Source organism: Sarcophilus harrisii, chromosome 1, assembly GCF_902635505.1.
Source record: "Sarcophilus harrisii chromosome 1, mSarHar1.11, whole genome shotgun sequence".
NCBI classification, from domain to species: domain Eukaryota; kingdom Metazoa; phylum Chordata; class Mammalia; order Dasyuromorphia; family Dasyuridae; genus Sarcophilus; species Sarcophilus harrisii.
In genome coordinates, this window is record NC_045426.1 from 565,140,720 (window position 1) to 565,158,621 (window position 17,902).

Here is a 17,902-nt window from a genome sequence, read left to right on the forward strand (position 1 = left end):
GAAAAGGAAGGTCTGGACAGATAGCCAGAATTCCCTTAAGAAGCAGTATGAAGCCTGAACAATAAAGAAGTTGGATCTGATTTAAGACAGGAGTCATTCATCATTCAAAAATCTGTGAGAGCAATGAGGAAGAGAGAAACAGAATGCTTCTGGAATAACAAAGGAGAAATTCGGGCCATAAATTCAAGAAAAACCCAAATCTCAGTGGAGCATGACATTTCAAGAAATGACCCATGAGCTACAGCCACAGAAATTGCCTACTTGGAAAGATTCTCTACCAGTAGAAAAACAGCTTAATGCAAAATACCCAACCACTGGTGAGTCAGGAACAGAATCTTTATTTGAGAAGGACAACACATTAATCATTTATTCCTGGAGGCTGTTTTTTTTCCCTGAGTTTTTTTTTTTTTACTTCCTCTTATTTATTATTCAATTAAACTTAAACTTGTCCAAATATTGGATCTGATTAGAAAAAGGATAGGGGAGGAGTCTCAGAATAAAGAAATATATGCTATAACCTTCAGGCACTGTGAAATATGGAAGGTTTAATTCTCAGGAAAAAGACTAAAGCAAATGGCATTTTGTACGTGTTCAGGGGATTGCTGCTGACAACTAGTAAATTGACCCACAGCTCAAAGATGCCCTTGATACACAATCAGCTAAGGTAATAAAAAGGTCTCTAGGGGTGTAAGTGTTGGACTGAAATAGCAGCTAGAAAAATGGGGATCCTCACTTGTTAAATGGGAAAGAACAAGAGTGAGAGGAACATTCCTACCTTCATTTTCTCTGAACTCTCTTACAAAGCCTCAATGTGAAGCAAAGCCCTAATTTTTATTGTCTTATTGTTGTTTTCCCACACTCTCTTCTAGACTTTCAGTAGTGCAAATTTGTATTCACTAATTTGTAAAGTCCTTCTCCTTAGCATGGGTCAGATTTTTAAAAATCAATCAACAGGCATTTATTAAGTGTTTACTATGTGCCAGGCACCTTGATACTTTAGGAAAACTTTTTAAGGAAACACATACTTCAGATTAAACAAAACAGTGAGTACCTAGAGAATTTTTGACTTAAAGGAAAATTCCTAAGGCTAAGTTACTCAAGATACTAAGAGTCTAGGGTTAACTCAAGATTCATGGTTTCTCAGTTGTGGGAGTGAGACAGGGCAGGAAGAAGATAAAGGGCTCCTAAAATTAGTTTTCAACACCTTGCAACACTATTATGAATACATCTAGCCAATCCAATTTTTATATCTTTGAAAAAATTAGTCTTTCATTCTATATCTTCATTATCATAAGAAATTAATTATTAATTTATTATTAATTAATAAAATTTTAGAATTCATCCTCTGCTAAAAGAAAGATAATGAACCAGGATTATATAGTATTCTCATAATAAATCAATATGCCTTTCTAGTTAACATCTTGAACTAAAAATCTTAGTCCTTATGCCTTTTTTGTATATTTCTTTCCTCTTCTCTTTTATTTCTCTCTCTCTAATAGCTACCGAGAATTCAATTTAACAAACTTTTATTAAATGCCTATTACATGCCTATTACAGCAATGAGAGATATGATAAAAAAAGGCACAGCCCTGCTCTCAAAAACTCACAGTCTAGTAGAATCCAATGAGTAAAATTTTTAAAAAAGCCATTATAAGCATAATATTTAAAAATTTGAGGAATCTAAGAAACAGATTCCAGAATTTGAAGAAAATGTTAGTATTACCTAGTCTTTTTACAGATGAGGAAACTAAAACCTAAAGAGACTTGATTTATATCCTATTAAATCAGAACTAGAAGTCAATGGTTGTAGTAAATCACACACATTTATTCTGATTTTCAAGTACTTATCCTTGAAATGTGATGTAAGTATTTTACTGATGAGAAAATAGACTCATCTCAGGTGACTTGGAGAATCATACAGCATCATAAGAATGGAAGCTAGAATTGGATCTCATGACTCCTGACTCGCTGCTCCTTCTGATAGTGGTTCTTTTAAAAAAATTTTTTTTAATTTAAATTTTTAAAAATTTCCTGAGGCTATGAAATTTGGGCCTTTCTTTACCAGGGTATATGAAAGAATAATTTTTTAAAAAAATGGTACAGGCTAACTTTTTAAACTAGATAAGCATCATATCATTAGTTTCCTTTTAAAATGATTTTTTTTCAGTTATCAAGTATTTGTTTCTCTCTCTACTGACTCATCCTACTGAAAAGAAAACTAAAATCCTTATAACAAACACAACAAATGAACACATTGATCATATCCAGAAATGTTTGTTTCATTCTGCATATCAGTTCACCATTACTCATGCTTCATCTTCAGTTCTCTAGAATCATGTTGATCAGTGTGTTGGCTAGGAATTCTTAAGTCTTACTAGTTATATAATCCTGAAGTAAATCACTTAATCCATTTTGCCTCAGTTTCTTCATTTATAAATGATCTGAAGAAGGAAATGGCAAACCAGTATCTTTGCCAAGAAAATCCCAAATTGAGTCACAAAATGTTGGACACAACTGAAAGGATCAAACAGCAAAAAGAATTGAATAGAAGTTTAGTAGTGGCTTAGATAGTGTTCTTCACCTCACTTTTAATGACTTTATGTTTCGTCCTGAAACAAAGGTCTATCTCTTTTGAGTCAATAATCTTTCATGGATATTTTGGTGGCTGTGATTCATCCAGAATCCAACAAGTTAAAATGGTGAGTGACCCTAAGGGAAATAAAGAGATGCATCTTCCCTGTGAGAAAGCTGCACGATATTGTAAAGGAAGACATACTAAAGAAGTGAGATATGTTCTAGTACCAGATGTCTAAGAGACAGGTCGATGGTACAATGCATAGAGTTGCTGGGCTTAAGGGCTTGTAGATCTGAGTTTAAATTTGATCTCAGACACTTACTAGCTGTGACACTCTGAGCAAACCATTTTCTCTCTTTTGTTTCAGTATACTTACCTTTAAAGCACAATGTAAATTGTAGCTATTAAGTAGGAAAGGAAATGAGTCAAGGACAAAGCATAAGAAAATAACTAATGGAACTATCCCCATATGCTCCACTATCACTTTGATGTCAGGAGATCTATGAAGGCTCACATTGATTTGAGCAGATTTTACTGTAGATGATTTATGGAAAGACATAGAGGAGAGCAAGTTTGAATGGATTGTAATATGCATATCCAAGGCTTTAAGATTCACAAAATACTTTACAATAGGGGTGACAAAAGTGAAGAAGAAAACAAATAAAATATAAATATAAAAATAAGTGAAATTAAAATTTAAAAATAAAAGCAAATAAGATAATTCTGTAGGTACACATATGCATAATCTCAAGGGATTCCTGATCTAGGTTGAGGGTGCTGGGGAAAAAAAGGGGTGGGGTGACTTCTTCCCTAGAAGAATATTTGCTAACAAGATTCTATGTTATGTCCTCCATATAAGAACAACAGAAACAAAAACTAACATGCAAAATGCTATAGATGTAACCATACCTGTCAGTTCAAGAGAGTTACATTTTAAAAATTCCTTAAGCTGCATCACAAATAAATTATGATTGAACAAAGAAACTAAAAAATGCTTCATAAATATAATCTAATTTTACATATTGAACCCAAGCTCTTACAGCTAGTAAGTGTCTGACGTTAGATTTAAATTCAGTTGTCCAGACTCCAGGTCTAAGAGTCCATGACCTTTGAAATCACAAGTATCACAAAGTATCACAAAATATCAGAATATACTTTACCTTCCCAAAGGCAGAGAGATAAGCCAAGTCATCACTCAATTTACTTTCAAAAGAATGTAAAAGCATTGTTTTGATTCGAATCTAAATTTGTAAATTTGTAAAATAGCTAATCCACTTTTGTACACAATTAGCTATTTTCATCTAGAAATCATTTAAAAATTCTAGTTGCAAATATTATTAAATCCTAAATATATCAAATAAAAATAATTATTTGCATCTTTTGGTTTATAAATTCTTGAATTGTAAATTTCCACAACTAAAATATTTTCATAAGAAATAATTAGGATCCTTTCCAGCTATATAATTGTATTCCACTCACAGAAAGATGGCAGAGAAATGGAAAAATCAATGTAGCCAAGATCATTAGGTATTAGGGGGCATTGAAGACCAATGTATTGCAGTCAGAACAGTCTTCAGCATTTGTCTATGAGAGCCTCTGAAAAAGCAAGATCATCACTGGCCCAGGAAAGTGAAAGTTGGCTTTTCCTTTTTCCTTAAAAAACAACAACAACAAAAGCAGGTACCTTTGATCCAGCAATAGTATTTCTAGATCTATATTCCAAATACATTCCCCCCCCCAAAAAAAAGGGGGGGGGGAAGAGCCTATTTGTACAAAAATATTTATAGCAGCTTGTTTTTGCAATATCTAAGAATTGGAAATCAAAGGGATGGCCATCATTTGGAGAATGGCTAAACAAGCTGTGGTATATGATTGTGATAGAATAGAATAATGTGTTATAAGAAATGACAAGCAGGATGATTTCAGAAAAATCTGGGGAAATGTACATGAACTGATGCATAATGAACTGAATAGAAAGCAGAGAATGTTGTACATAGTAAAAGTAATATTGTTAAACGAAGAATTATAAATGATTTGATTATTCTTAGCAATACAATGATCTAAGATAATATCAGAGGTCTAATGATGAAGCATACTATCCGCCTCCAGACAAAGAACTGATATTGTTTAAATACAGACTACTTTCATTTTTCACTTTTTTGTCTTCTTGTACAAAATGACTAATATGAAAATATCTTATGTAATTGTACTTTTATAAGCCTATATCTAATTGCTTATCATTTCAGGGAGGAGGAAGGGAGTGGGAAGGAGGGAGAGAGAGAATTTGAAATCAAATTTTTTAATGTTAAAATACTATTTTAATGTAATTGTGGGAAAATAATATGTGTGTGTATATGTATGTATGGATAGATAGATAGATAGACAGACAGATATTAAAGTAGGTAGAAGAGGAAAAAGTATGCAACATGTGTGAATGGAAATGCTGAGAAAGCAATACATTTGAGATTCTAGCAAACTGGAGAGTGAAAAGAACAGGCTGGAGGTGGGGTGGCAGAGGCATGGTTTGTTTTTGGAATTAACTAGGATCTACTGTTGTCCCTCCACTCAGCAAGAATCATATCTGATCTATTCTCTTTCTGCCCAAAAGGGCAGCTGTTAAATTCAATGTTTTCCTGTTCTTTAGAATCCTTTTACACTTTCCATTTTAATTAGTACAAATGCTGACTCAGATGCAGATAAAATTGATCCTAATTTTTTCAGTCTGTATTTCATTATTTATGACGGGGGAGTTGCAAGAAGAGAGATAACACGGCAGATACCTAAGACAGACAGAAAGGGACAGAGGCTTAGGCTATTCATCTAAATCATTAGAAAACTTATCTCTTACCTGGAGTTTTGGAGACTTGTGGAGAGAGACATAAGAGAGGGAATCTTATCACTTTTCAATATTCTGATAAGCTATAGAAATAGTATAACAAACTTTAGAAATTTGGACCTGATGATTCCTTCCTAAGTATAAGTGAATTAAAACTGGCATTAGGAAAAGAAGGCTTGGGCAAAAGATAGATTCTCACACAAATTTACTCCCCTTTTCTCTTTTTTGGTTCTCTTTTGGTCCCCCAAAGAGGAATGAGGACTAAGGAAAAGTTACATCCTCTGGCATAGCTAAGGGGAAAAGCTGAGGGAAAATAAAGTAGAGACCATCTAGTTTTTTGGTAACCCAAACATCTCTCCATACATACCCCTTTTAAAGTTACATAGGGCACAGGAAAAAAAAAATTCCCTATATTGTTTGGAAACTATTCCCAAATGGGATCAATCCTCAGCAACTACCACTAATGTCTTCTACCCCACTAAGAGATCTGAGAGGAGCACTGCTACCACCCATAGTCCTCCCTTGTAGTCAAAGAGGCACAGAAGCAAATTTGGGAATTTTATGCCAGGTACCTCAAGATATACTAAATTTACCACTGAATATAGGGAAGTAGCAATGAACTCACTTAAAATAGTTTCATGGATTAGAATCTAAAATTGTTTTATATATATAGTTATATTGCCCCCACATGAAACTAACTTTGAGAATTTAAAACAGGTAAAAGATTGGCTTAGGGGTGGTACATTTATTCCATATACTATTTGTTTTTCAGTCATTTTTATTGCCTTTCTTTAAAAAGTTCAAGGCACATATATATATATATATCGAACTTTAAATAAAGAACATTCAATATAGCAATGAAAATAGTAGCTAATAGAGGAAGAGATGCATGAGAAAGCTTTGAAGGAGAGGGCATGGAAATAAAGGCATGACAAAATTCATCTGACTGGTAAAAGACCCTTAGGCCAAGTTCAAGGTCCTTGGTATAACTTAAGGCAACATCCATCAGGCACCTTGCCACCTACCACTCGTCACTGAAGAATGTAAAGGTAATCAAATAAACTATTCAATTATCAAGCTAAAATGGCATATGCAGAATTTTTGAAAGTTGTTTTTGTGGTTTCACTTAAATTGAGAACCTATGGTATACTTCTAAGAGTTAGACAACTGAGGAGCTAACCATGATTGCCACTTGGTTTTATCTCAACATGGGCAGTCCTGAGAATTTTTAGAACAGATATTTTCAGGTACTTGCTAAAGGTAAAGAACAAAAACATGTTCAAATAAAGATTACAAAGTCACATGAAAACAGTCTTATGAAATTTCCCTGGGATTATGCAATTCATTTGCTGAAAATACTCTCCCAATGGAATGACTCTACTTAAAGTCTAGAACCAGGAGCATTACTAGCACTTAAAAGAATAATAAAGCAAATATACCTTAAACATATCAATCAGAGGACTAATGAAAGAAAGAAAGCATAAAGTAAATATATTAGTAAACATTTATTAGGCACTTAACTATGTTCCAGATACTGTGTTGGGCACTGGGGAAGCACAAACATAATAATCAATACTTAAATACAACAATACTTCAAAGGAATTTATATTCGAATGTGGGAGACAATAAGTACACATGATTCTAAAGAATAAATATAAAGAGAATAAATACAAAGTAGTTGAATACAAAGTAGTTTTAGGATGAAGAGTACTGACAATTGTTGTGATGAGTGAAGGATTTAATGTAGAAGATAGTATTTGACCTACATCTTGGAAAAACAGGGTTCTTAAGTCAGCTAGATGCCACAGTGGATAGAGGACAGCCCTGAAGTTAGGAAGACCCGAATTCAAATAAGACCTCAGATACTTGATATTAGCTATGTGACTCTGGATAAGTCACTTAACTCTAATTGCCTAACAAAACCAAAACAACAACAACAACAACAAAAAAAAAACAACAGGATTCTTTAAAGTAGAGAGGAAGAAGAGAGTTCATTCTAGGCATGGAGGATGGCCAGTGAAAATCAGTGAAGATGAGTAGTGGATTGTTGTGAGAAACAGAGAGTAGGTCAATTTGTATAGAACTTCATAGTGTGGGAAACAGAGCAATGTATAATGAGTAGGGAAAAATAAATTGGGACCAAAGAATTGAAAGACCAAACAACGAGTCTACATTTTATCCTCTAAACAATAGAACATGTCTAGAGTTTATTAGATAGAGTAATCATATGGTCATATATATGCTTAAGAAAAATCACTTTGCAGTTTTGTGGAGGATGTATTAGAATGAGGAGAAGCTTGTGGCAGACAGACCAGTCAGGAAGTTCTTGCAATAGTCTAGGTGACAAGTGCTGAAGATATGGACCATAGTGGTGGTTGTATAAATAGAAACGGTTGAATGGCAAGGATATTACATGGGGAGAAAATGTAAAATGTGGCTTGGAAGTGAATGGGAACCCACGATGAAAAATGCTATCCACCTTCAGACAAAGAACTGATGATCTCTGAATGCAAATTGAATCATACTTTTTATAAACTTTCCTTATTTTTCTTGTTTTTTTGTCTGTTTTCTTTTCCAACATAGCCAATGTGTTTCTTTTTTTAAAATAAAATTTTAATAATAGCTTTTTATTTTTCAAAATACATGCAAAGATAGTTTTCAACATTACCTTTGCAAAACCTTGTGTTCCAAATTTTTCTCCCTCCTTCCTTATCTTTCCTCTCCCCTAGACAGCAAATAATCCAATAATGGTTAAACATGTGCAATTCTTCTAAACATATTTCCATATTCGTCATACTATGCAAGAAAAATCTGATCAAAAGGGAAAAATGAGAAAGAAAAAAAAAACAAGAAAATAACAACCCCACAACAAAAAATGAAAATACTGTGCTTTGATCCATATTCATGTTCTCTCTGGATGCAGATAGTATTTTCCATCACAAGTCTTCTAGAATTGCCTTATATCACCTCATTGGTGAAAATAGCCAAACCCATCAGAGATGATAATCACATAATCTTCTTGTTGCTGTGTACAATGTTCTCTTGGTTCTACTCACTTCCCTTAGTATCAGTTCATGTAAGTTTCTCCAAGTCTTTCTGGAATCACCCTGTTGATTTTATTATAAAGAAATAATGTACCATTATATTCATATACTATAACTTATTCAGTCATTTCCCAACTGATGGACATCCACTCAGTTGGAAATATGTTTCAAATGTTTTCTCATGTATAATTAATATCAAATTGCTTGCCTTCTCAAGGTGGGGGGAAGGGGACAGGAAGGAGAGAATTTGGAACTCAATGTTTTTAAAAATGATTTTAAAAATTTTTATGTGATTAGAAAATATTTAACAAAGTAATTTTATAAAAGAAGTGGAAAGAAAACGAAACTCAAGGTTAAGAATATATAGGTTCAAAATTTGCCTTAGACACATACCAAACTATGTGACCCTGGGCAAGTCACTTTCACTTATTCTGTAAATGTCCCATTCAACTCCCTACAGGTTGTCTGTAGATTGCAAATAATGTCCACAAACCATAAATCCAGAGCCCCTTCACCTCTTACCAAAAAATAAAAATAAAAAATAAACAGAAGAATGACTCAAACATTACATATGCAGAACCATCTAACATGTCCAATTGTTCTAATATGTTTAATACTTTCCAGAGCATATGTCCCTCTGGAAGTGGACAGAGCCCATATCCAATTTCATTCAAAGTGCTGCAATTTAACCCTTACAACATAAAGAGGTAGTAGAGTGGTTAAATGATTTGTTCAAATTCATACACATAATTAATAGCTCTAATATGATTAGACACAAACACAAGTAACTATAATGCAAATGATTACACAAGTACACTAGAATTGTGCAAAAGAGCATTTATATAGTGCTTTAAGGTTTGCCAAGTACTTTATATAAAGTTTTCTCATTTGGCACTCATAACTGTGGAGTAGTTACTCATAACTGTGGAGTAGTACTCCACAGTTGGCCTGTGGAGTAGATTGATTGTAATTCCCATTTTACAGATGAGGAAACTGAAATAGAAAGAAGTTAAGTAACTTGCAGTTTTGAAGATTTCCAGAAAGGGGGAACTCACTACTTTTTGACATATTTCATTTCACTTTTACAGTTTTAATAGAATTTTTTTCCTTCCATTAAGCTAATTTTTTTTACAAACTTTACAACTTCCACAATTTGCTTCTGGTTCTATCCTCTGGAGCCAAACAAAAAAAGTTTAATCCTTCTTCCAAACACATGACAACCCTTCAAATATTTGGAAAGAGCTATCATGCCACCTCTAAGTTTTCTTTTCTCTAAGTGAAACATTTCTAGTTCCCACAAACAATGAACTCAAAGCCTTTCACCATTCTGTTTATCCTTTGGAGAGGCTCCAGCTTATCAGTGTTCCGACTCCAATGTAATGTTCAGAACTGAATACAGTACTCCAGCTGTGGTCTGACCAGGGCAGAGGACAATGGACCGATCACTTCAAATGCTGACAAGACTGTGGGAAAGAAGACATATTAAACTATTGGTGTGGCTGTCAATTGGTTCTGCCATTCAGGAAGGCAATTTGAAACCAAACCCCAAAGTCACTGAACTTTGCACAATTCTTACACTAATCCTTGACACTTTATTTAAAAAGTGCTTTGTGAAGCCCTCCACAAAAATGAAGCAGGATGGTGCGAGGTGATTACTTGGAGAAAAGAAAATGAAAATGAAATATAAAAATAACGACATTTTATTCTGCTAATCTTGGAGAAGGAACCCCTGCAGAGTACCTAGTATTATATTTTACCTATTGGAGGTACTCCAAAATATTTGTTGAATAAATGAATAAGTGCATGAATTATGGCTATTTTAACTATCTTATTTATCTTCCTTTTTTTTTAATATAACTTTTTATCGACAGAACATATGCCTGGGTAATTTTTTACAACATTATTCCTTGCACTCACTTCTGTTCCGACTTTTCCCTCCCTCCCTCCATCCCTTCCCTTAGATGGCAGGCAGTCTTATACATGTTAAATATGTTATAGTATATCCTAGATATAATATATGTGTGCAGAACTGAGCAGTTCTCTTGTTGCACAAGAAGAATTAGATTCAGAAGGTAAAAATAACCCAGGAAGAAAAACAAAAATGCAAACAGTTTACACTCATTTCCCAGTGTTCCTTCTCTGGGTGTAGCTGCTTCTGTCCATCATTATCTTCCTTTTAAAGTCCTTTCTCCAAAACCAGTTTCATAAGTGGCAGGTCTCTTTAAATATGCTCTAATAAAAAAAAAAAAAAACTCTGGTAAATAATAACAAGAGAAGGCAACAGAAGAAATAATTTATTGGAAATGAAAAGTAAAGGAGAGAGGAAAGTAAAAGATAATACCAAATCTAACTCACATTCATATAACAATTTGAGCCTTGCTAAATTCAAGGAATAACAACTTTGTGAGGTAACTAATATTGTGAGAAATATTTCATTTGGACCCCTACTCTAATCAAGTCAGTATTAATCAGTTTGATATTTTATAAAAATAATATAGGGATAATTAAATAAGATAGGTTCTTATAACCAGCCTCGATCTTTAATCCATTGTTCGCTACTTGTTTACATTTATGAAGCTCACTTGTGCAGTCTCCAGAATGCTGACAAAGATCCTGTTTTGTTCAGATTCCAAGTTCAAACTCAGTGTGAAAGGGATGCCTTGATTCTTTGGAAAGTTCCCCAATTTGTTTTTGTTCCTCCATATCACCCTCCCTTGTCCAACAGGAGCAGGTGACCATCTTATGACCATTTAATAAGCAGAGATGACTCTTACCTTGCCCAATTTGTGACCACCTCTGCTGATGCATTATTTCTTTTTTGTCTTGGAGAGTCAAAATCAAAGTCTATCAACCAGTGAGATTCTATATTTTACTGTGCCTCTTTTGCATATTTGGAAATCAAACCTTACAAAAGTAAGGACCGGGGAAAGGAAACAACTCAGATCATGAGGAAGATCTGAGGTCTACTTCATTAGAGGAAGTCATGAATCCTTTGATAAAGTGCTACTGGTTTGGAGCTCCACCTTCGTGGTTTTTCTTGCAAATTGGACATTTTGCAACCCACCATAGAAATATGATTATTTCTATTTTACAGATGAAGAAACTGAGGCTCAAGTTAAAGTTTTATAGAAACTCATAAAACAAGAAACTTTTAAAGGTAGAATAATTTCCAAAGTATCTGAAAGAGAAGAAATTTCTAAAAAAAAGCTTTTACACACCCCCACCAAAAGCAAATTGAGAAGTCCCCCCAGTCTCTAATCAATAGTGATTTAGATCATCTTTTCATAAGATTAGAAATGCTTTTAATTTCTTTATCTTGCAGGTGATTTTCTACAGGAGATAAAATCTTCATAATTATACATTATGAGTGTTAGACCACAGTATTCTTTCATATGTATTTTTTCAACTTAATAATTTTTCTAATTATCTATAAAGATAATTTTCAACATTCACTTTTTTGTTTTCTTTTAATTTTTAAAGCTTTCTATTTTCAAAACATACTCATAGTTTTCAACATTCACTCTTGCAAAACTTCATGCTCCAAATTTTTTTCTCTCTCCCTTCCTCCCATCTCTCCTCTACACAACAAGTAATCTAATATACCACATTAAACATGATCATCTTTTGAATCACATGCCCACTTTTCCACTAATACAAAATTTTGATGAAGTCAGTTTATGCATGCATTATGGATATCTTTGGCAAAACTATAAAACTGGAACAGGCAGGATTTTGCGGGTGATTTTCTTTTCTTTTTTTTTTTTTTTATGTTAAATCCAACATGTGTAAACCTATTTATACAATTCTCTTGTTGCACAAGAAAAATCCAATCAAAAAGGAAAGAAAATGAGTAAGAAAACAAAATGCAAGCGAACAACAACCAAAGGAGTGAAATGTTATGTTGTGATCCACATTCAGTCCCCCCAGTTTTCTCTCTGGTGTAGATGGCTCTCTTCATCACAAGATCATTGGAATTGATATCAATCATCTTATTGTTGGAAAGAGTCACTTTCACCAGAATTGATTGTCCTATAATACTGATGTTGCTATGTACAATAATGTCCTGGTTCTGCTCATTTCACTCATCATCAGTTCATGTAAGTCTCTCCAAGCCTCTCTAAAATCATCCTGTTGGTCATTCCTTACAGAACAATAATATTTCATAACATTCATATACCATAACTCATTCAGCCATTCTCCAACTGATGGGCATCCACTCAGTTTCCAGTTTCTTAGCACTACAAAGAGGGCTGCCACAAACATTTTTGCACATGTGGGTCCATTTCCCTTCTATAAGTTCTCTTTGAGATATAAGCCGAGTAGAAACATTGCTGGATCAAAGGGAATGCAATCTGATAACTTTATGAGCATAGTTCCAAATTGCTCTCCAGAATGGCTGGATCCAGTCACAGTTCCACCAACAATATATTAGTTTTCCAGTTTTCCCACGTCCATTCTAACATTCATCATTATCTTGTCCTGTTATCTTAGACAATCTCAGAGGTGTGTAGTGATGTCTCAGAGTTGTCTTAATTTGTATTTCTCTAATCAATAGTGATTTAGACCATCTTTTCATAAGATTAGAAATGCTTTTAATTTCTTTATCTTGTAGGTGATTTTCTATAGTAGATAAAATCTTCATAATTATACATTATGAGTGTTAGACTACAGTATTCTTTCATATGTATTTTTTCAACTTAATAATTTTTCTAATTATCTATAAAGATAATTTTCAACATTCACTTTTTTGTTTTCTTTTAATTTTTAAAGCTTTCTATTTTCAAAACATATTCATAGTTTTCAACATTCACTCTTGCAAAACTTCATGCTCCAAATTTTTTTCTCTCTCCCTTCCTCCCATCTCTCCTCTCCACACCAAGTAATCTAATATACCAGTTAAATATGTGCAATTCTTCTATACATATTCCCACATTTATCAATGCTGCCCAAAAAATCAGGTCACAACAGAAAAATAAAATGAGAATGAAAACAAAATGCAAACAAAGAACAAAAAAAAAGTGAAAATACTATGTTGTGATTCACACTCAATTCCTACAGTCTTCTCTCTGGGTGAAATGGCTTTCTTCACCATAAGACCATTGGAGCTGGGCTAAATCATCTCATTGTGAAAAGAGCTACATCCATCAGAATTGATGATCACATAATCATTGTTGCTGTGTACAAATGTTCTCTTGATTCCACAAATTTCACTTAACATCAGTTCATGTAAGTCTCCCCAGGCCTTTCTAAAATCATCCTGCTGATTGTTTCTTATAGAACAATAATATTCCATAACATTAACATACCATAAATTATTCATTCAGCCATTCTCCAACTGATGGGCATCCACCCAGCCTCCAATTCCCTGCCACTACAAAAAAATTTTTTTTTGCATATGTGGGTCCCTTTCCCTTTTTTATGATCTCTTTGGGATAAGGGCCCAATAGTGACACTGCTGGATCAAAGGAAATGGGCATTTTGATTGTCCTTTGAGCATAGTTTCATATTGCTCTCCAGAATGGTTGGATCAATCCACAACTCCACCAACAATGTATTAGTATCCCAATTTTCCCACATCCCCTCTAACATTTGTCATTATCTTTTCCTGTCATCTTAGTCAATCTGAGAAGTGTGAGGAGGTACCTCAGAGTTATCTTAATTTGCATTTCACTGATAGTGATTTAGAACATTTTTTCATATGATTAGAAATGGTTTTAATTTCTTCATCTGAAAATTATCTGTTTATATCATTTGACCATTTATCAACTGGAGAATGATTTGTATTTTTACAAATTTTAGTCAATTATCTATATATTTTAGAAATGAGGCCTTTATCAGAACCCTTGGATCAACATTCACTCTTATAAGATTTTGGGTTCCAAAATATTTTTTCTCCCTCTCTTTCTTCCTTCTTCCCTCTCCAAGACAGCAAGCAACCTGATGTAGGTTATAGATATACAATAATTTTAAACATAGTATGTATTTTTTAAAACATCTTGCTCTCTAAAATAAATGTCCCTCTAAAAGCTCTTCTCTAATAAAGTGTCTCCCATGTCAAATTAATACAAAATTCTACAACACAACTATGAAAAAAATTGTTCAAATGACTATTAGCATCAAACAACACATAAAACAGGCATATGATCTCACTTAAAGTATTTGCTCTTATTCCTAGTTTCTCCCTTCTAAGTTTCCCAATAAATAGGACACTGAATTTAGAGTCAAGAAGACCTAAATTCAAATTTGGTTTCAGATACTTACTAGCTATGTGACTGCACAAGTCTCTTAACTTCTGTCTTCTTCATTTTCCTCAAATATAAAATGAGGATAATAATATTCTCAGGGTTATTATAAAGATCAAATGAGATAATGTTTGTAAAAGACTTAGCACAGTAGAAAGCTTAATAAATGCTTCCTTCCTCCCTTTCTTTTTTTGTTTCCTTTCCCCTCTCTTTCTATCTTTCCATAAATCCTTCCTTTCTTCCTTCCTTCCATCCTTCTCTCCTTCCCCTCCTTCTTGCCTTTACTCCTTTCTTTCATCTTTTTCTCTTTCTTTTCCTCCTTTTTTCTCCTTTCCTTCTTTCCTTTTTCCTTCCCTCCTTTATCCCTGTTTATTTCTTTTGGTTTGTGTTTCTTTCTCTGAATACACCAAATAGCAATCCTGAGAGATGAATGTTTACCCTGCTTTGAGTTCAAAAGCTCCTCATTTCCTAAGTCAATGCTAGCAGGAAGTTCTTCACCATTTTTTGGAGAAGAAGGTCACTGACAAGATTACTTTAATTAAACTTGGAAAGATTAAAAAGTCATGCCTGGGTAGTAGGAAGAGCTAGACCTTGAGAATGTTTCAGACTGTACATTTTGAGATGTATATAAAATACAAAGTTGTCCATACCTCCTGGGAGTGTATAGTAGTTGTAAAATGTTATTGAATTATGTTTTAAGTATTTGTTAATGTGAACTTCTGAGCCTTTTAAAAAAATATTTCTTTTGTGGTGAAATAGCTATCTAATAATAAATATTGGAGGGGATGTGGGAAAACTGAGACACTAATGCATTGTTGGTGGAGTTGTGAAAAGATCCAGCTGTTCTGGAGAGTAATTTGGAACTATGCCCAGAGGGTTATAAACTGTGTAGTATCTTTGGTCCAAGAGTGTTTCTACAGGATCTGTATCCCAAATATTACATAAAAGAGGGAAATGGACCTATATGTGCAAAAATATTTGTAGCTTTTATAGTGGCAAAAAACTGGAAATTGAGTTGGGGAATGGCTGAATAGGTTATGATATATAAATGTAATGGAATATTCCTGTTGTATAAGAAATGATAAGATTGATTTCACAAAAGTCTGGAAAGACTTACATGAATTGATACTAAATGAAGTGAGTAAAACCAAAAAAAAATTGTACACAGCAACAAGAAGATTATGTGATGATCAACTGTATTGGATTTGGCTCTTTTCAACAATGAGATGATTCAAGGCAATTCCAATAGACTTGTTATAAAAAGTGCTATTCACATCCAAAGAAAGAGCTATGGAGACTTGAAACGTGGATCAAAGCACAATATTTTCACCTTTTGTTTTTGTTGTTTGCTTTTTTTTCTTCTTTTGATCTGATTTTTTCTTGTGGAGCATGACAAATATGGAAATATGTTTAGAAGATTTGCACATGCTTACCCTATATTGGATTGCTTTCTATTTAGGGGAAGGGGAAGGGGGAGAGAGAGGGAGAAAAATTTGGAACACAAGGTTTGCAAAGGCGAATGTTGAAAACTCTCTTTGTATGTGTTTGGAAAAATAAAACACTATTTAAAAAGACAGAAAAAAATAAATTCTATTTTTGATAATTACTTTATACATTGAGTTTCTCTTCTAGAATTGACTTCATTAATCTCTTTTAGGGACGTCCTAGATATGAGCTATATCTAAGTTTTGCTGTAGATTTTCCCTGTAATTATGAGGGCTTAGCTTAAAAATCCAGAGAGATGAGAAAAATGCCTAAAGTTCTTTTTTGGCATCAATATTGTAGCCAATATATGTGAGCCCAAAGCAAGAGACCCTGTCTACATGGGAAAGGACAATCCTCCCTAGGCCACTGATTTCATATGAAATAAGGGAATTGAACTGAGCCCTGTGTTTAAATTCCAGCTCTGTTCGGTGATTTTTGTTTAAGTCATTTAGGCTCTCTAAGGCCTTAGTTTTTTCATCTGTAAATTGAAGGAGTTGGATTAAGGTTTTACTAAGGTCCTCTAGCTCTATTCATCCATAATACTTCATATCATTGTCTAGTAAATTATAGCCCAAAGATCAAGAACCTTCCTTGATCTCTACTTTATCTCCCCCCACATCTTTGAGATGTCTTTCTCATAATTCATTCACATTTGTTCCACTTTTAAAAATTATATTTAATTTTATTTTCAGTTCCGAGTTCTTTCCCTCTCATCTTCCCCCTCTCCCTCATCCATTGGAAAAAAAAGCAAGAAAAACAAACTCCATCTCTGATAAAGGCCTCATTTCTAAAATAGAATTGACTCAAATTTATAAGAATTCAACTCATTCTCCAATTGATAAATGGTCAAAGGATATGAACAGACAATTTTCAGATGAAGAAATTGAAACTGTTACTAGTCATATGAAAAGGTACTCTAAATCACTATTGATCAAAGAAATGCAAACTAAGACATGTCTGAGATACCACTACATACCTGTCAGATTGACTAGGATGACAGGAAAAGATAATGACGAATGTTGGAGGGGATGTGGGAAAACTGAATCACTGATGCATTTTTGGTAGAATTGTGAATACATCCAACCATTCTGGAGAGTGATTTGGAACTATGCTCTAAAAGTTATCAAACTGTGCATACCCTTTGATCCAGCAGTGTTACTACTGGGCTTTTATCCCAACGAGATCTTAAAGGAGAGAAAGGACCCACATGTGCAAGAATGTTTGTGGCAGCCCTTTTCCTAGTGGCTAGAAACTGGAAACTGAATGGATGACCATCAGGTGGAGAATGGCCGAATAAATTGTAATATATGAATGTTATGGAATATTATTGTTCTGTAAAAAAAGATCAGCAGAATGATTTCCTCTCCAGGCTTGGAGAGACTTACATGAACTGATGCTAAGTGAAATGAGCAGAACCAGGAGATCACTGTATACACCAACAACAAGATTATGCAATGATCAATTCTGATGGACATGGCTGTCTTCAACAATGAGATGATTCAAACCAGTTCCAATTGTTCAGTGAGGATGAGAGCCCTCTGCACCCAGAGAGAGAGGCCTGTGGGAGCTGAGTGTGGACCACATCATAATATTTTCACACTTTCTGTTATTGTTTGTTTGCATTTTATTTTGCTTCTCTTTTTTTCTTGTGCGGCATGATAATTGTATAAATATGTATACATATATTGGATTTAATATATTTCTACCATATTTAACATAT

General features: G+C 33.8%; 1 pseudogene; it reads left to right on the plus strand.

Moving 5' to 3' along the window:
* The first annotated feature begins 211 nt into the window (after window positions 1-211).
* The window catches only part of LOC100922108, an 85,850-nt pseudogene continuing 68,159 nt past the window's right edge, over window positions 212-17,902 (plus strand).